The 19,516-nt window shown below is 45.6% G+C and overlaps 1 pseudogene; it reads left to right on the top strand.

Annotated features, from left to right (window-relative positions):
- Positions 1–3,674, top strand: part of LOC120838183 — a 5,201-nt pseudogene extending 1,527 nt beyond the window's left edge.
- The last annotated feature ends 15,842 nt before the right edge of the window (positions 3,675–19,516 follow it).

Raw genomic sequence — 19,516 nt, 5'->3', positions numbered from 1 at the left:
CCGCGAACCCACGTTCACAGAGACGTGGCACTCTTGTTGCCAACATATTTTTAATAATTTTTCTGCATTTTGAATAATTAAACGTTAACGCTTTGTTCAATAACAGAATCCAGTCTCTTTTTTAAGCCTGGCAGTTTACTTTGCCGTTTCTAATTTTTTTTTTTATCCTTGAAGTTTACACCGGAAATCGCGCATCTTCGGCTATTTCTTTTTCCTTAACCCCCCCCCCCCCCCCTCCCCCCCTTTCCCCGGCCCTTTTATGTGCACGGGTGCCACCCCCCCCCCCCCCCCCCCCCCCCCCTGGAAAACGTTCTGTGGACGCCCACGTTCTGTGCATGCTGCTCACATTTATAGGCCGCTAAGACCTGCAATCTTGATGTTGTGGAAGGCACATTGTAAAAGTACTGTGGAAGCTCGCCGTCAGCACACGCGCTCAGCAGCCGCGGTCTCAGCTACGGAGAGCCTCCGCCGTTTATTTACAGAGATAAATCGCATCATGACGCCATTTAGTATACGAAAGCACCATTTTTCTGACGTCGCCAGGAAAGGTCTGTAGCGCACTTTCTTTTTCAATATTGGCGCCCAGAAAATAAAGCTGAATGCGCCTGGAGCCTATCTTTTTTATGTGTGCGTGTCTGTGCGTGGGTGTTTTCTTTTTTTCTTGGGGGGGGGGGGGGGAGGAGGAGGAGGAGGAGGAGAAGGACGCGCGCGAAGCGTGGCTGTAGATTGGTCAAACTGTTTTTTCCAAGTCGATGCCTACCGAAGAGTGATTGGCCTTGAGACCGAGCATTCGCCCGGCCCGTTCCCAAATAAATGTTGAACATGGTCACTGCTTGGAGGTCGACATGTCAGCATGTCGTGCTGACCCAACGAGGTGCTGACCTGATCTCTCGAGAAAGAAGCTCATGGAAGCTAGAAGCTTCAGAATGGGAGGGTATGCTCCACTAAGACGCTCATAGCTTTTAATTCTTCTAAGTGGCAGGCGGTATTTCGCTAAGAGACTGAAGGCCAGCTCCCACAGTTGCATGCTTAGGTCTGAGCCCTCGGGATCGGCTACGACGAGATAACACAATAGCACGATGGCGCCAACTACGAGGTGGCTCTAGAACTGCATTTCACTATACAGCGAAGGTTTTGCTGCGTTTGGGAGATCAAACATGCGTACTATTTATGAGAAATGGTTGTTTATACCATTGCCAGACATTTTATATCGCAGCGAAGAACGTTTACGTGATTCTTCTCTGTTACAATCTGATTTAGATCAAATATCCAGTTGGTGTCAGACGTGGGAATTAAGTCTCAATGCTGACAAGCGTGTACGCGCCACTTTCGGGAAAAAAAACGCGACAGCATCTTATCGTGTTATTCTATTAATTATTGACATTTACATAAAATCATGGATGTGAAGTATCTTGGAGTCATTTTATCGAGCGATCTTTCGTTTAATCCTCAAGTAACACGATCTAAAAACGTCTGGCAGAATGTTAAATTTTATTAACCGAAATCTACGCAGTGCTCCAAAAGAGCCAAAAGAAACTGCTTACGGCTGCTTCGTAAGACCAACGCTTGAATATGCGTACGTGTCTTTTGTTGGGGGACCCGCACCAAGCGTACCTTGCCACTAAAAGAAAAAAAAAGAAAAATGAAAATCGTGCTGTAAAGTTTGTATCTGGGACGTACAATAGAACATCCACTGTGAGAGAAATTAAACGTTAGATCGGTTGAGAACAAATTTCGTCTGAAGTTTTTATTTTCTGTTTTTAGTAACTAAACTATAATTGAAACAATATATATATATATATATATATATATATATACACACACACAGGGTGTTTTTTTATTTTTTTATTCTTTCAGATTTGTTTAAAAAAAGCCGTTAAAGTTACACTAATGCGGTTTGTGCAGGTGGGTTATACGGCCAGGCGGACATTATGTGGGTGACTAATCTTTGCGATAAGTCGGCTAATTAATTAAAATCCGTTAATTAACTCTTTAATTAGTGAAAATAGACATACGGTTCCAATTAGAAACTTGTAGAGCATCATCGAAAACCACCAAATTAATTCTCTTTAGAAGGATTAACGCCGGGGCAGGATTTTACGGCGTTCTGTAAAAACGCCCCATTTGGACGCGTTTCTAGATTTCGATTTCTTATCGGAGCGCATCTACGCTCCCGCGGTCCTGCTCCCCAGTGGCCGAGACGCGCAACACACGTGCGCCCTACTTCCCTCCGTTCTACGAGGGAGGCGAGGGGGTGGCTTTGCGCCGCGACCACCAGGAACTAGGACCGCGGGCGCAAAGATGCGCTCCGATAAGAAACCGAAATCTAGAAACGCGTCCAAATGGGGCGTTTTTACAGAACGCCGTAAAACCCTGCCCCGGCGTTATATCCTTCTAAAAAGAGTTGATTTGGTGGTTTTCGATGATGCTCTACAAGTTTCTAATTGGAAGCATATGTTTATTTTGACGAATTAAAAAGTTAATTAACGATTTTTAATTAACTAGCCGACTTATCGCAAAGACTAGCCACCCACATAATGTGCGCGTGGCCGTATAACCCACGTGCACAAACCGCATAAGTGTAGCTTTCACGGCTTTTTTAAACAAATCTGAAAGAATAAAAAACAAACAAAAAACACCCTGTATATATCTTGAGTTACCGAACTATTTTTCAACCCGAATAGATCATTGTAATAAGATCAAAAAAATATTTTGCCGAACTAATTATAAAAAAATACTCAGTTTTCCCTCGTACAATAACCAAATGGAATGAATTCGTTGCCTGCATCATCATTCACTATAGATGACATAGGGTATATTTGTTTCTTTCGGTATCCTAAATTTTAACATTCAAGAGTTTGTGTTTTATTTAACAGCATTTATTGTATTTTGCCATTGTATTTATGTTCGTGATTATGTGTTTATTGTGTTTCCCTGCTGTTATACTTCGGCGCTGCAGGTTGTTTCTGTAAATAAAAAGTTCCTCTAAACAAACAAAAAACATGGGCGCAAAAAAAACAAAAAAAAAACCAATAAAACTACTCAATTGATGGCACCAGGTAAGCAGTCGCAAGTGTGTGAACCAGCTTTCAGGGTTCTGGAAAACCTACAATTTAGGTTTTCCAGCTAGCCTGAAAGTGGAAGACCATGAGGAGCGCGGTGAACGCGCGCTGGACGCGATGCATTCACTCGTCAGCTGTGGTTCATGGTAAGGTAAAACAGAGTGTGTCACCAGCTCCTTCTTATATTTTTTTTTTAACTCGTTGTTTGGCATTTGTTTGTTTCCAGGTACGTGGCCATCAACCTCGACGTGTGTGTGGCCGTGTCCCACCACCACTGCAGTCCCAGCAAGCTGGCCCAGGTGTGGCCCAGACTCGTGAGAAACAACAAGAAACTGAAACGCAACTGGTACGAGTTGCTGAGGAGACGCCGCCCGGAGGTGGCCGTCCTGGTGCCGCCTCGTAAGACGCGGCGCTCCAGCGAGAGCTACACGGAGACCCGCTCGAAGACTCTGGACACCATGACGTCTTGCACGACTGACTTCGACAGGGACTATTCTGAAGAAATGATCTCGGACAATTCCTAAAACGTGTCTGGCTCAGTAAAGGCGCGTTGAACGGCACCACCGGTTTAAGCGTTAACGCTGCATTTCTTCCTTAAGAAAAAAAAAAAAAAATCGGGGGATTTTTTGAAGCGGACTTGCACCTCTTGCACCGGTGCAGAAAAGTCAACACTTTTCTGCACCGGTGCAGGAGGTGCAAGTATATCGAACGCAACGTCTATCTCACTCCTGGATGAAGGGCTCGTACCTGTTGCGTTCGAAAACCTACCCGCATCCAGCATGCTGTATCTGTCTTGTCACGTAACTTGATCCGCCGGAATGCCTCGGATCCATTCGAGTAAGATTGGAACGCAGCCCCAGAGTGCCCGTCTGCTGACCGTGATCTGGCCAATCTAATCTGGCCCACCTCTGGGCGCAGCCATCTCAACGTCACGTGATCACTAATGTGGCAAACAGGCAAGATGGCGGCAACCGGGGGTGTGTCTTTTCCGCTGCAGGCAATGGGTTCCGGTTTACCGCTCAAGAGTCAAGACTGGCTCGTTGGCCTGGAGAAGGAGAAAAACGTCTCGTTCCTCCCTTCTTCTCGTGTCCGCTTGGGGGCGCGTCAGTAGAAGGGAGGAAATCGCGCCGTGCTACCTTTTTCCTCCATTTTTTTCTTAGAGTGTACTCCCCGATAATACAATGGCATCTGCACAAACAGGCTTGGCGCAGTTTGAATGGCTGAATAACCAACGACCTTGGGTTTTTCCGCATTAGCGTAGGCACAAATAGCCGGGTAGGCCATTAGGGCCAGGCTATTTTTAGATTATGGTGGGAGATTAGTCGTAAAGGACGGAAGGAATAGGTGGAAGTGGAGTTGTTAGGCTGTGGCTTCGTTTACATGGATGCGGCAGCAACGCACCGGATTCAGTTAGCGAATCGGATCCACTTCAACCACTGCGTTTACATGGATTCGGATCGACCAGTAGCGGCACCTCGTGTCGAACGATCACAACGCAAACCTCGTGACATTTTGATTGTTTCCGAGGTTTCCGGTTTGCCTAGCGGCATGCAACGCAGCGCTCCCGTGATCCCTCGCTCGAGCACTCGATTCGACCAGTCTCGATTCGGATTGACCATCTCAAACCACCCCGTCCCAGCGGATCGGATCGGATCCGATCTGATCCGATTCGAGCTGTTTACATGAACGGATGAACCGATTCGATTCGTTAACTGGATCCGATGCGCTGCAGTCGCATCCATCTGTAAAGAGTGCAAACGATGGTGCTATTTAAAGAAGACCGACTTCGAGAGCTTAGCTGACGCGGTGTAGGGTATACGTTCACTTGCCGTCCCTGTGAGAATCCGGAGGTCGGATTTTCGAGTGCAGATGGGAAGTGGGTGGCTAAGTTTGAGTTGAGGTGGAGATCAAGGAAGAGAGAAAGACGGCGGCGTCTCTCCGCGGGAAGGCGCTCTCAACCCAGGCATCGACAACATGGCGCTAGGGAGAATAGTCCAAGAAAAACTCTTGTTATGTTGAGTTAATGCAACTTCTACTTACAGATTTTTGTGTATTGCGGTAGAACGGTGAACACCCGCTCTGTGGAAGTCGATAGACAACTTGCGATGCTTATTTAATTTGAGATATTATTCATCTGGACATGTGGCAGCTAGCGCTACATGCGCGCCTTTTGATATGTTTGACTGCAATTTGTAGCGCGTATAAAACTCGAGAAAAAAAGGAAGTCCATACATAAAAAATTGGGATTTCCCCAAATAAAAATAACCATGCTGCACTTTTTTTTTTTGCACGTTGTTTGGCGTAGCTTTTTGAGCTTAAACGTTTCATAATAAATAGTGCAGTCCGTGTTATCCTTCTTTTAATATTCTTTTTTTACATTTATTACGAAATTTTTGCGGGTCATATTGCGGTGTTTGCTCCCACAAGAAGTACCTTTGAGCCGTGAACTCGTTGCCGAGCGGCATTCGAAGCTCTGATGTCGTGGTGACTCGCGTTTGAATATGTTTGCAGACTGTCTTTTGTATGATGTATAAGCAGTGTGACCACGGCTTGAGGGAAAAAATGATGGCGGTGAGATACAACCACCTTGCAATGATTTCGCCATTTTTTTATGAACTTCGTGATAATTGTAGGTACTGATTTAAAAAAAAAAGGGGGGGGGGGCGTTATGTTTTAAACGTCTAGTTTTTAGCATATGTAGCACAAACCTCCGTATCCCGTTATGTACCTTGTGATGTAACTTAATTGATATGCAAACAGTAAAGACAATAGGATCTCAAGAAAAAGAAGTCTGGTTTATTTATAAATTCCAACCTTGTTCCAACCTGGTTGATTCCGTGTTCCAACCTGGTATATCCAAGCCTTGAATTTTTAGATTAGACGCCAAGTACTTTCCGATGTGGTGGCTTCAAGCAGTTTCTTTCGGTATACGCTACCCTATTTATTATAGTCATGCTTATGTTGACCAGGAATGGCCGTACAAATTTCTCTGTTAATTTGTAATCCTGTAATTTTTTGTCTCATTGTCATCTCTTGTAGCGCAATTAAAAATAAAAAATAAAATTTAACTTCGTAGAGAAAAACAAAATTCCCTGAGCAAAAACAACCATGCTGTACACGTTTTTCTTGGCGCAGATGGCCTCGCTATTGCGCCATTAACCCCCAATATCTCTCTCCCCCCCCCTTTTTTTTTTTTTTCTCCGCACGTTGTTTGACGTAGCTTTTCGATTATAAGCACAAGCTTTGATACTACAAAAGTGCAGTCCTCGTGTCAACCTTCTTTTCATATCTTGTTATTATTTATTACGTAAATTATGCAGGTGATATTGCTGTTTGGTTGATGGCGGTAAGATACGACCGCCTCGCAATCATTTTGCCATTTTTTTTTGTATAAACTTCGTGATTTTTGCAGGTACTGATTCAACAGGTAGGTAGTTTTCTAGTAACTTTCTAGTTTTTGGTACATGTAGCACAAAGTTAAACCACCACATTCCGTCATGTAGCTATGGCACTTTGTAATGTATCTTGCTATATATATATAGAAAAAAAAAACTGTTTTTTTTTTTATAAGCTCTAACCCCGTTCAAACCTGGTTTCTTCGTTATTCCAACTTTCCAAGCTGGTTTATATATTTTCTTATATTATTAGTTGGTCAAATCTCCAGGCCTAGGCAGTTTGTTAAGAAAAATCACCCCGATCGTCCTTTTCTGCGACCAAACCCGCGCGGAAAGGACGAAAAAACAAAACATGACAAGCAGCAGTAAACAAAACACGTGTCACAGTTGAAAAAGGGAAGAGTCATGACGGGTTTGGACAAAACACGGACAATCGACGTGGTCGCGCGGGTACACAATGTCAAGTTAAGCACCGCAACCAGTTTATCGCCTGCGCATGTGGGGTGGTGTATATCTAATTCCGTTGTCCTGTGGAAAAGTGTGCATTGGGCAGACGGGGAGCCGGGCGAGGGAACATTCTCTATCCTCACGCTCCTCCCCGTCTAGAAACTTAGCAGTCCACTGTGACAGATTTGCATGCTCTCCAATGTTTAATGAAACGAAGATTTTAGCCCGACATAAAACTAAGTATGCTCGGGAGATGGGCGAAGCTTTTTTTTTTTTTTATTGCCAACCATGACGCGGGCATGTGCATAAGTGTTCCGTCACTTGCCCTGGTTAGTGATGAGATAACTTTTATCAGAAACGCGGGTAAATACGTGTAGCCACGTGTCGGCTTGATGGGAAGATGACGTGTTATCGGGTCGATTGCTTCTATGTTTATCTCGTTTCAAGTTTACTTGCTGAATGGCGCAGAAGTAAAAATTCAGTTGTAAAGTAACAGCGCTGTATCTGTGTGTTTCCTTTTACAAGTCCTTCGTCTTTTTGCGCTGTTTTAACTTATTCAATATGATCATCAAATAACTCGCCCAACTTTACACCTTGTTGTAAATTGCCCACTCTCCTTAAAAAAAATAATAAAACAATATCGCCGTCTTTAAAGGGGTATTCAAACGAGGGAGAAATCCCGGGGATTTCTCTACGGCACGCGCATCCCGCGACGAAAACGTTACTTTGCGATGTGCAAAAGCCTCGCGTTTTCGTCTCGTGATGCGCGCGCGCCGGGGAGAAATTTAAGGGATTTCTCCCTTTTGTGAATACCCCTTTACGGTGCTCTGCGAGAATGTCCAGGAAAAGCACCCCTCAGGGGAACCTCTTCACCCATATTGGGGATGCACGCACTCGTACTACAGATGGTTTACGCCGGCGATGGGCGCGCATTGTGTAGGCGCGAATCTGTGGGTGTTGATGGGGAGAAGCGATGGTATGAAGGCGGCACCGCCGGGGACGAAAATGAATGCCGAGCCGCTAGTCCTCTAAAAGAGCATTCGCTGCAAACAGACCGAACCGTACAAAAACATACATGCACCCACACACATGCTTCAGCATCTCTTTCTCCACCCCATGTGGTTCCTCTCCCAACCCCCCGAACAAGCTTCAAAAGTACATGTTGCTAGAAAAAAAAAATTGCTGGCTTGGCCCGCTTTGTAGACGTCAATGCAAGGCCCGTACCCGGCCCCGGCCCTTCATGAATGTCACCATGAAGTCCGAGCCCGGTCCGCGGGCCGGGCGGCCCCCGGGCGCCCGTGGCCTTTTATCTATTTTCTTTTTCTGCCATAGAGGCACTGTGGACCCCCTTGGTATGGGAGTAATGCCCGCTCACAGTTGCCTTACCTCAAAGGTTGAACCAACCAACCAACCAACCAGCCAACCAACAAACCAACAAACATACAAACAAACAAATACAAGTGCAGATCTCTACCTGCGATGCTGACGGGTTGCAACTCAAGAACGTAGGGCCAGGGTAAGACGGGCCGGAGAGGAGGATGCCGACGGAACGCTAAAGGGAGGAAGAGGTTTTCCTCTCTCTTCTCCAGGATTCCGTCTGCTTCCTCCTCCCCGGCCCGTCTTACCTTCGTTCTTCGTTCTTGAGTTACTGGTTGCAACGGACTGGGCGGACATCGCCACCTCTCGGCGAGCGACGAAGTTAGCGAAATTGCACTCGTACTGCTGGTACTACAGTGTACTGCTGGTAGAGGAGCAACGTTACTAAAACACTCAGTTGGGAAACTCGCCGTCGAAACCTGGGGCGCTGGCGTCCACCGAGACCGAGCTAAATGCGACAACAGCGCCACTCTTTATCGTTTGTTTGTACTGTGGTCACCTTGAGCTTTTTGAAAGCCTGTTTTTGCGTAAAAACAAACGGAAAAGACTCTTCTTGTATGACATTTATTGGAGTTTAGTACCAAATGATGGGCGCGTGATGTTTTTATCATCTTAGTTCGCAAGGTTTTGAGGAACAATTAATAGTTTTTATACAACCATGCCTCAGCGGGCCTTTCAGGTAGCACGTCCTGACCTAGGTGCATTTTAACTTCGGTAGTTCGACGCGGCGCGTCCGCCGGGGAGACGGGGGTGGCACCCCTGTAGCCTCCTCCGCTGTGTCTGTTCTTAAAGCCAAAATAGAAGTCACGTGCAATACCTCGAGTGGCCGCTGCGGCAGACATGGTGGCGTTGTGTTCATCATTAGCTCGGCGCTCGGAGACAGATTGGGGCCACTTTCTCAAAGCCGTCTCTATGGGAGTTTCCCAACTGAGTGTTTTAGTAACGTTGTAGAGGAGCAAGTCGAATGAGACGGCCGGTGAAACCTTCGCGCTCGCGCTTCGAGATCTCGGAGGCCATAGTGTGTTGCAAATACATCCTCTCCGCAAAACTACAAGACGCGAAACACCACCCACTTTTGAGAAGTTGAGATTAGTTGTAGAAACTCATCTATTCATTTACCTAATCGTTCTAATCGTTAATACTCAAGGAGGATAGAAGCGTAGGAGAGGGCATGACGCCAGCCGTGTAGCCTCCACAAGCCATATTCCCTTGAGGCCTCGCCTCTTTCTGATTTTCCTCCTTACTCTCCTCACTTACCACGCCCACGTGACCACATCAACCACATCATGCGACCGTAGCTAGCCTTCGGTCTGATAAAACCTACCGGACGGAGCGCGCGCAAGCCTGCAAGGAGTTCTTCTACAATCAACCATCCATCTCACACGTGACATGTCACGCGCACCAATAACCAGAGAGATCTATGGTCACGTTGGCCACAACATCGTTTAAACTTTTTATGACTATCGTGCCCTCTCCTAGTACTTCTAACCTCCTTCTTAATACCTTAAAGGGGCACTGACACATCAAAATCATATTTTTTTTTATTATCCGAAACGATCGAAAACGATGCCGGGACATTACCCTCAAAATTTGAAATTTGGGAATTCAGTATTCGTGAAGTAAAAAATCAATTTCCAAATGCCGAATTCGAAGTTCCCGCGCGATCGGCGCCGGTGCCTTGACGTCAAAAATTGGTGAGACCTGAGAGTCTCACCAATTTTTGACGTCAAGGCACCTGAGAGTCCACTTTTTTTTCTCCACTCCCTGCTGTTGCCATGGCGACCCAAAGCGAGGAGGAAAGGAGCGAGCGCCGGCTCGTTGCGGCGGACCGGTTTTGAGCGGTGTCGCCTGTTTTCCGTTGGAGGATACCAATCCAGGAGACGGCACCACAACGAACTCCCGATTTTTGGTATTTCAAAAAGAAGGGCCGTAGTGCGTTCGCAATTGCGTTAAAAAACATGTTTTACGATTGCCGTTATTAAATGTTATAGAGATGTCGCCTACAAAGCTTCTAAATTTCCTGATTCTTGACGTCACCGATCAAAAGAAGCGAGGAGGCGAGAGGCGGGAAAATCAAACGCCAAAAATAAAAAGGCGCGCGCGGGCCCGGGAAAATTTTTTTTCGCGGTGCGGTTTTTTTTGCGTGTTTATGACTGCAACTTACATCGTTTTAGACAATAAAAATAAATACGACCTTTGGGGTGTCAGTGCCCCTTTAATACTAGGGTGTCGCTTTAGGGTGTCGTTGGGTGTCGCGAACTTTTGTCGAACCGGATTTTTAGGTCGAACTACCCATTACACTTTCACAGTATTAATAAAGGTACATACTATCCGGTACAACCGAAATAACAAAAGTTATTCATGTTATTTTACGGCGAAGAGACAAAATTCACGCGCGTTTTCCCATAGGAATTCACAGGAAGACTGGAAAAGTAGACTGCATACTGTCTGCTTCAATTTGCAACCGGAAGTCCCGTAGACACTAGCGCCAGCTGAGCCTCGTCGCAGAGATACGCCGAGGACACGTTCATATAATTTTAGATTCAAGTTCGCAAGTAACTATTTGTTACAAGCATTGCATTTTGGTTGGAAGGAAGGAACACGACGGCCTGCATGAGACCGCTGAAACCACTGAAACTGCGCGCACTACCGCCATCGACATCACGAGCTAAAATGGCGTCTCCCTGCGTGTTTGTGTTTTTCTGCGGTTTCCTAGCTCAGCTTTATTAGCTATGTGCGGATATATTAATCTCTTTCGGAATGAGCTTTTGTTATGTAATCCAACGTCGTTCAATGCGCGGATATTTATGCGTCTCTGCGTGGCCGCTTCGTTTTTGCGGGCAAGACTATGTGCTTTGTCCGTCCTGAACGTTGAACGTATTCCATTGCGCGCCACGAAATGTCTAGTGGGTCCTTTCAAGTGTGCCATAAAAATTTCCGCTCTTTCCAATTTTTAGGTTGTGCTTAATGCACGAAGATGTTCCAACTCGTAGAACATTCGTGGTGGAAGGATCGCCTGGATGATTGACGGAAGCCCAGTGCTTGCAGTCTACAATTGTTGTGCAAGCTGTTTTACCACCGAAGCTTTGAGACTGCACCGTGACGCCATGATGATGCCGTCGTAAATGTGACTTGCGTGTGGCGTCATTTCGCAGTGTCGGTGGTTTCGCTACTCGCTGCACGCGTGGAATCACCACTTTTACGGTGTAAAATAACCACAAGTTCAGAGTGTACCGGGGTAGCTGGCTGAACAAACTCAAAAAGAAATGCCCCGAGCAGTTTGTAACCGGTTGTCAATGGTGTGATAAGTGACGTCGTCATTTTCCTTTCTGTTTGCCCTCTTGGGTTAAAACCACGCTGCAAGGTATATATAGGTGCAGACACAGTGCGTGTAGCAGCCGCCAGACAAAGTCCTCCCCTTGCTTTAGTTGCAAGCGGTGCCACGAGACGATTCTTTAAGATGCGGGTGATTAGAGTAACTGCATAGGCTCTGCCTGCAGAGCCACAGGGGTCCATATTACAGGAGCGAATGACGTTTTAGCGAACAGCGACATTTGAGCGAATCGACGTTTTAGCGAATAACGGGGGCGCGCGTTAACCCATCCGCCGCGCTGCGCTTTCGCCGCTTCGCGGCGACAGTCTGCGGCGGCTCATTACAAAAATGTGAATCCATTTGGCCCACCCGAAAACGCTGCTTCGCGCCGTCTGACTTTTCGCTAAAGTGTCATTCGGTCAAACGTGGGAGTTCGCTAAAACATCATTCGATCAAGTGAGTGCCTCCCGAGCCACAGTATCGCTTTATTTTTCCTTTTGCCGCCAACTTCGTATTAACGGAGAAAAGGTCATGTGCGCTGAGCTGGATCCAGTGTTCATGCGGTTAAGTGACCTGGTAAGCACAGAGTTTCAGGCAAAGTATGTTTCGCACTTTGCGTTTGTGAAATATACATCCTACACTAAAACAAACTGGAAGGCATGGGCATACCAACCCCCCCCTCCCTCCCCTCCCCTGAAACAGCCGCCAATGGGCAGGGCAAACACTGACCGGTGGCGCCCAACGGGGGCACTGCGCCCTGCTCATCGGGGGGGAGAGGGTCTGGTTTGCCCCCCCACTCAAAAACAAGATGGTATGCCACTGCTGGAAGGTTCCTTCACCGTTGAGCATTACACATAGCCACTGGGTATGGCATAATAGCATTTTATAATGTGAGCGATGTGTTAAAACATGTTTCCAAAGTCCGGGAAGCAGGTGATCGCGTCTGCGGTGCTAGCGGAGTGGTATGCATCCGGCACATCCGGGCACCTTGGACCAGACAACAACATTCAGCTACAGCTTGCGAAGGGATGACGTTTTCGTTGGCTGCTACGTTTTACCGAGGGCATAGAAGGAAGAGAAACAATGAAACGACTGCACGGCGCCGTGCTATATTGTTTTTGCTCTGCACGCAGCAGCACGCCGCCCCGCGGCCACACAAGCTATCCCTCGTGTCTCCTGCAGAAGTGACGGTCGCTTCCTGCAGTGCAGCTTGCATCCAACATGGCCACCCCAGGAGTGCCATTGTGATACTCTTCTCTAAAAGCAGAGAATATGCAGTTACTCTATGGCTGATGGCAGCCTGTTGCAGGCCCGGTTTCCCATGTTTCTCTACGGTAGAGATACCCTTTAAAGTCATATGTTGGTGCGCCGCATCATGTAGAACTTGGTACTTGCGCCACGCGCATTGCTTAGACTCTGCTTCATCATTGACCCTAGTTTTGTGCCTTAAATGCAGCAGACAAGAAAACGAGAAACGAGGCAAGACGAGAAAACAAAACGTGCTCGCTCCCGCGCTTCTTGCCACTTTTACTGCTACCATTTCTATGCCGTCCTTGCGGTTTCTTTTAAACCCTGAACAACCCTTCCAACGTAGCTGCCTTGCGGCGCCGCAGAGCTTTAGCGGTTTTTCTTGCCGTTTGTTTCAGGACTAGCTGTGCCCTCGGATGCTCTAGTGGACAGGTCAAGGCGCTTCTCCTGCCGCTTCTGCAGCTACGTGGCCAAGCACAAATGGGTGCTGATGACCCACGAGCGCAGCCACACTGGGGAGCGCCCGTTTGAGTGCGAGCACTGCCACAAGACGTTCTCTCAGAAGTCCAACCTGACCAAGCACCTACGCTTCCACACGGGCGAGAAGCCCTACAAGTGCCCGCTGTGCCCCAAGACGTTCGCACAGAGCGGCAACGTCAAGGTACACCTGCAGTTCCACAGCAAAGAGCGTCCCTTTCAGTGCGAGGTACGTCGAAGGAGAAAAAGACCAATTAGGTGGGACCAGAGCATCTGACAGAATAAGAACAACGGGGCGGTAACTTTTTGGCGTCTTGCGAGCTTCTAGCGTGCTCGCAAAGCCGATGCGCGATGAATGACAATGAGCGCCTGCTGGAGGCCGGGTGTCGCATAGAGACGCGCAGCTGTTCTCGCACTGTTGGTGACTGTGGAGCCTCTGTTTAGATGCCAGGGTAGCGCCATCCTTTTTTCCATAGAGCGTCTCACCACTTTTGGTCGGTTCTTTGTCGTGGAAACTGCCCGACTTGCGAGAGCCTGCTGCTCCATAGATTGCCAAATGCGCTCGGATGAAAATCGGGCGTCTTCTGCTAATCCTGCCTCCCGACGGCACTCCGGTTAAATTACTTTCCGACGCTTGAAGTTTGTGAAGGACTGTATACTCTAACTTCTTTTCTGTCCGAGTTCAGTTATTCTAGTCCTTATTCACATTCACCCATATCATGCCCCAAACTCAAAATCCACATACTCGAAACACTGGAGTCATCTAACTCGTAAAACAGCCGCTAGGCACTGCTAGCTGTCATATTAGCATGGTGATTTCATGGACCAAACCTCTACCAAAAATTCCTTGAAGGGAAGCCGAAACACTTCTTGAGAAAAATGAGTTTGAGGTGAATTCTGGCGTATTTTTATCCCGTGAATCTGAATATCACAATGGAACAGCGCAAAGTTCACAAGGACAGAGGAAGGAACTGGACAGGACTAGTGCTCATCCTGTCCATTATGAATACATACCAACTCGCCCAGTTATCCTGTTTGCTGAATATCACGTTCGTTTTCCCCAAAGATGTAACTACACACAAGAAAACACGAAAATTCTCCGACCAGTCGTGAGGTCATACCCAGGTCTTTCTGTCGCCAAGTGCGTGTCACTCGTGTGGCAAGCATGCAATTGCAAGCTTGCCAGGTATATTTTTTTTCACTGACGCCAGTCATGATGTATATTTCTTACCTTTTTGAATATAGCAAGAGTGCGTGTGTATAGCTTTGACGGGTGCTGAAGATGGGCGAGAGCAGGGATTCCGAAAACTCCTAGTATGACGTCACGCCCCAGGAAGGAGGGGCTTCAGCGGTACTATAAATATTAATTTCTGCAGCCTCCGTGCACCATATTGAAAAATAATCTCGATATTTGTGATCCTGGAGGCCAAATGAAGACGGTTTAGGTGTTTTTCCTCAAATACAGAAGTGCTTCAGTTACCCTTTAGGGCACCCACCGAAAATGAAGAGATAAATGGTGAAAAACATGAGCTGGGCTATCTTTGGGGATGAGATGGCAAACACCAAAAATGTATGATATACTACACAGGTGCACCAGCTCCAAGCCGCATGACACGGGAACTGATGCTGCAGACTACGGACACAGCAAATTCGCCTTTTATAACGCGAAAAACATGTGAGAATTCGCTGCAGACACCTTTGACGTAGGAATTGAGTTTTATGGTTCGATAAACATAAGAAACCACCAACGAACTTGCACACTACACGCCAGGGGAACCGATATCGCACGCACAGATTGCGGATAAAAAACGTGGGTGCTCGCTACGAACTCTCATGTCACGGGAGCCGTATTGCACGCGCAGATTGCAGACAAAAACGTAACAACCGGCTGCGAACTCACTTGTCACACGCATACCAATACCGCAGACTGCACTGTTCACGTGATCCCCATCGGACATTGCATGATTTTCTATGGGAATTGGGGGTGGGCGATGTTTCGGAATTTTTATGTTGCGGATATTTAGCCAGAAAAACGGGATGGGCGATCTCTCGGGAGATGCCGTCCTTATAGGATTTAACAGAAGAGGTTTTCTTTACTGTTTCTGGTTTTATGTGTCTAGTACCATTCATACCGTTACCGTTTCTGAAGTCGTCGTCGTCATTCTGGCAGTATCGTTACTCCAGTAGCTAAAGCTACGGTGTACAGTAGTTCTAAATAAAATGGGAAATGTTTGCATGAGAGTGATATTAATAGGGTGTGTGTGATCTCGAATGTTTCTTGATAATATGAGATTTCGGTGTGGTTAGGTATGGGAAGTCTTGTGAAACTGATGTGCAATCTCAATTTTCATCTAGGCAACAGATGCTTTTAGACCCCTCCACTCGTGAACTGTAAGGACAATGAAAAAGGAAATGGAAGATTGAGGCACACGTCTTCACAAATTCTCCATTCAAAAAAGACGTCATTGAGTGAGAGAGGAAAAATATATGACAGAAGGAGCAACCAAAAGTTAAAAGGTACCAATTGTGTGTTGACCACCCTCAGGGCTCATTCACACTGGAAGCGGATCCGCGTTCGCAAAGCGGTTGCGAACGCGGTTGTATAAGGATTCAGTACAATTGCACGCGCACACGATGACATCAAATGCGCGTGCAATTGCACTGGATCTTTATACAACCGCTTTCGCAACCGCTTTGCGAACGCGGATCCGCTTCCAGTGTGAATGGGGGGTAAAGCTGAATTCTCCCCGAACATAATGATGCGACGTGCAGTGTTTAATACGATGTCGAGTGATGGCACAAAAGATCAGTTGAGGCGCATTGCGTTTATCTAGAAATAAATGCTGTACTGCCGTTGCAACTGTTCTCGAAATACACTAGAGCCAGGAGCTCTTCTGCCATTTAAACATTTTCAACAAAACATCTTTCGAATGACACCAACAAACAGCGCTGAGAAGGCAAGCTAATTTTGCTAAAAAAGAAATATCAAATTAATTTTTCTCGAGAGTAAAGTATGAATTGAAACCAAAATAATTTTGAGATTCAACATGTGCATCGTTTCGGGCAGCCAGTGCCGTGGCATTAGATGTGGAATGATCGGTAGCAAGCATCCAATGTACCGGCGGCTTGGAGTAGAATTGCACCGACTATGATTTGGCTACTGTAAAATATCAAGGAAGCGTCCACCTTACTTTAACTGAAAACTTGGCTCATTTGGACACGAGCCCTTGTCTGGTCAGATTGGTAAAAACGAAGATGGCGGCCAATAAAGAACTTTAAAGTCGAGATGAATGGAATTAGAGAAAGCACCTTTATTTTCATGTGATATGCCCGTCATCGCGACTGGCAATCCCGTGGCCGTGCCGCCACAACGGGGTCAATATTTTCGGTTGATGGCGGTGTTTTGGAGGGAGTGGGTGCTTAACGTATAATTTGCAGAATTCCCAAGTTCGGGAAATGTTAATAATGGGTGCTTGGTTCGAAGTGTGCACTTCGAGGTGTGCACAGTAGTCAGATTGGTTGGAGAACTTTGCACTTTGCTTATGATTTGAGGAAAAGACCAATAAGCTCCCAATCTGCCAATGTGTGGGCCCGCATGAGCAATCAAAAGTGGAATTCTTCTAAAAAGTGTTTCTTTGCTGTATACGACTTTCGTTTCTTAAAAGGTCAGTATTTCTTTAACTCTTAGCACGATAGAGCCTGTCCAAAGGGCTCAACAGTTCCCTGGTATGCACGCTGCCATCGTATGGATCAGGCATCGAGGGACTAGAAAAAAAATTATTTTGCGACGTTGAGACAAATTTTTTATAAAACGTTCTGTGCTAACTGACTCTCAGTTTGGTATTTTAAAGGGCAGATCTATGAAATGTGCTTTCACCAAAGTTTAAGACAAACTGTCATCTCATTCAAGTCATTAGTGATTTTCTGATAATTTAAGGCCACGGTCCCACTGAATGTGGCAGTTTAGGTACTTCTTGGCAGGTCATTACTCATCTCCTTGTAAATACTGTTTTGTGGGATTGATGTCATTCGAAAGGCGATGCAATTTTCTTTCCTTTGATATTATGTATGTGTTGGTTTTTACTGTTCATGCGCATTTCTAGCGTTGCGAATATGATGGCGCGGACCCTCACTTGCTCCGCTAGTTCATGTTTTATGAACGATCCATTAAAGATAACACGGTTCCAATATAGTAGTTTTGTTAAGATGATGTCGGAGCAGAATGTAACAATACACTTTTTTGGTATTTGCACTACTTTGTGTTTTTCATCCCTCCAAATATTGCCCTAAAATTGACATTTTTCAGCACAAATATGTTTTTAATGACAAGCGCTAGGACAATGAAATTAGCTACAGATGTAGTACTTACAATTGGTAATATGCAAAAAAAAAAATTAATGTTGTGTAAAATTTTTTTGTTTAGATATTTCATATCAAACATAGCACTTTTTTGTGCTTTGAGTCATGCTACTTCAAACGCCGCGGAGGAAATAATTAAACTATGATAAAATCTTTTATAACATTAAGAGCTACAATGGTTGCCCAAGAGGTGGACGATGGCTTTTTTTCATTTTCAAAGTCATAACGCTCCAGGAGCGCTTCAAACTTACCTGTTTTTAACCCATATCTTTTTTAGACATCAAACAGATTTATTGGCATCTAATAACGTTTATTGTTTGGAATAGGTATAGATTGCGATGTATTAAGTTTTCACAATGATCTTGCTTTGGATTTTTTAATAGGTGTAGAGATTAGCTAATTTTAAAAACAATTAAAAACTGTTTGGGTGTTTTGTTGCACTACCTGGCGGATGGCAGACAAACTGCTGATTTCTCATGTTCAAAAAATTTCCGAGGGCGGCGTTGGCGTCTGTATCATCATCAATCTCTGTGTCTTTTTACCTTCACATTTAAAAAATATATTGGAAGATTTACTATCTATAAATGAATGGTTTAAGTACTGGGTTAGGTTAATAAATCTAAGACAAATAATTACACACGCGTAGCGTGATATAACGTGTTCATTCTTCGATATGATTGAAATCAATAAACAAATAAAGACGAAGAGGAAAAGAATACACCCGAGTTCACTTCATGCCTAGAGTCACTAAATGAGCTTTAAAGTATCGGCACTCCGTTCCCCAAAATTGTTTTGGGTGTCGCCATTTCGGGTTTTGTTCAGAGCAAACGTAACTGCGGATCGTCATGATCCAAAAGTACGACTTCCTCAGCATTAGATGCGGTGCAATTGAGGAAGCTGATGCAATATTGCTATGCTCTGTCGCGAGTTGTTTAAACATTTGTGGGGGACGGAAAAGCGGTTCCTGTGATTTTAGATAAAGCTTCAAGTAACTGGCAACCATGATTTTAAGCCACAATATGGCCAAGTGTCGTTACTCTGAACCCTAGCTAATTTACTGGCACAAGCGAGAACAATGAGGAAGAGGCAGATGTCAAAAGGTAGTGGCTTGTGGAATCCGCGGGGCTTATGTCATGGGTCCTCAAGGTATTACAAGCCTCTTGAACAAGAGCATGAATAGTGTCATTAAATCAGCTACGCTTCAGAGTAGCGACACTTGGCCATATTGTGGCTTAAAATCATGGTTGCCAGTTATTTGAAGCTTTATCTGAAATCACAAGAAACGCTCTTCCGTCCTCCACTTTAAACAGTTTGCGACAAAGCAAAGCAAGATTACATAAGCTTCCTAACACCGAATCTCATGCTGAGGATGTCGCACTTTTGAATCATGACAATCGGCAGTTGTGCCTGCTCTGCACAAGCACCAAAATGGCGGCGTTCACAACACTGTCCGGGAAGAGAGTGCCGATACTCTAAGCGCAGCTCATTTATTGGCTCTAGTTCCCGCGAAACTACTTTTCCCTGACTGAAACTGAAAGTAAATATGAATAATACACCATTATTATAGCTTATTTAGTTATAACCAACTACACATAATGAGAGGAGGAAGCGGCCGGGTAGGAAAAACGCGGGTTTTATGTGTGACCGTATTAATCGTCTCAAAAGAGAGAATGCGCGAGCTTTCGCTAGTTTAAAAAAGGCATCCAAAGAAAAGAGGCGGCACGCTGTGTTCTTTGTTATTATGCGTCTAAATGCAAATTGTTGTGTGTATGTTTATACAGCCGGAAGTTAGTCTGCCTTAGTGGGCGTCTGGTGTCTCAGCTGTAGATGAGCAATTT

Source organism: Ixodes scapularis, unplaced genomic scaffold (genome assembly GCF_016920785.2).
Source record: "Ixodes scapularis isolate PalLabHiFi unplaced genomic scaffold, ASM1692078v2 PGA_scaffold7__128_contigs__length_106722199, whole genome shotgun sequence".
NCBI classification, from domain to species: Eukaryota; Metazoa; Arthropoda; class Arachnida; order Ixodida; family Ixodidae; genus Ixodes; species Ixodes scapularis.
This window is presented reverse-complemented; position numbering and strand designations above follow the sequence as displayed.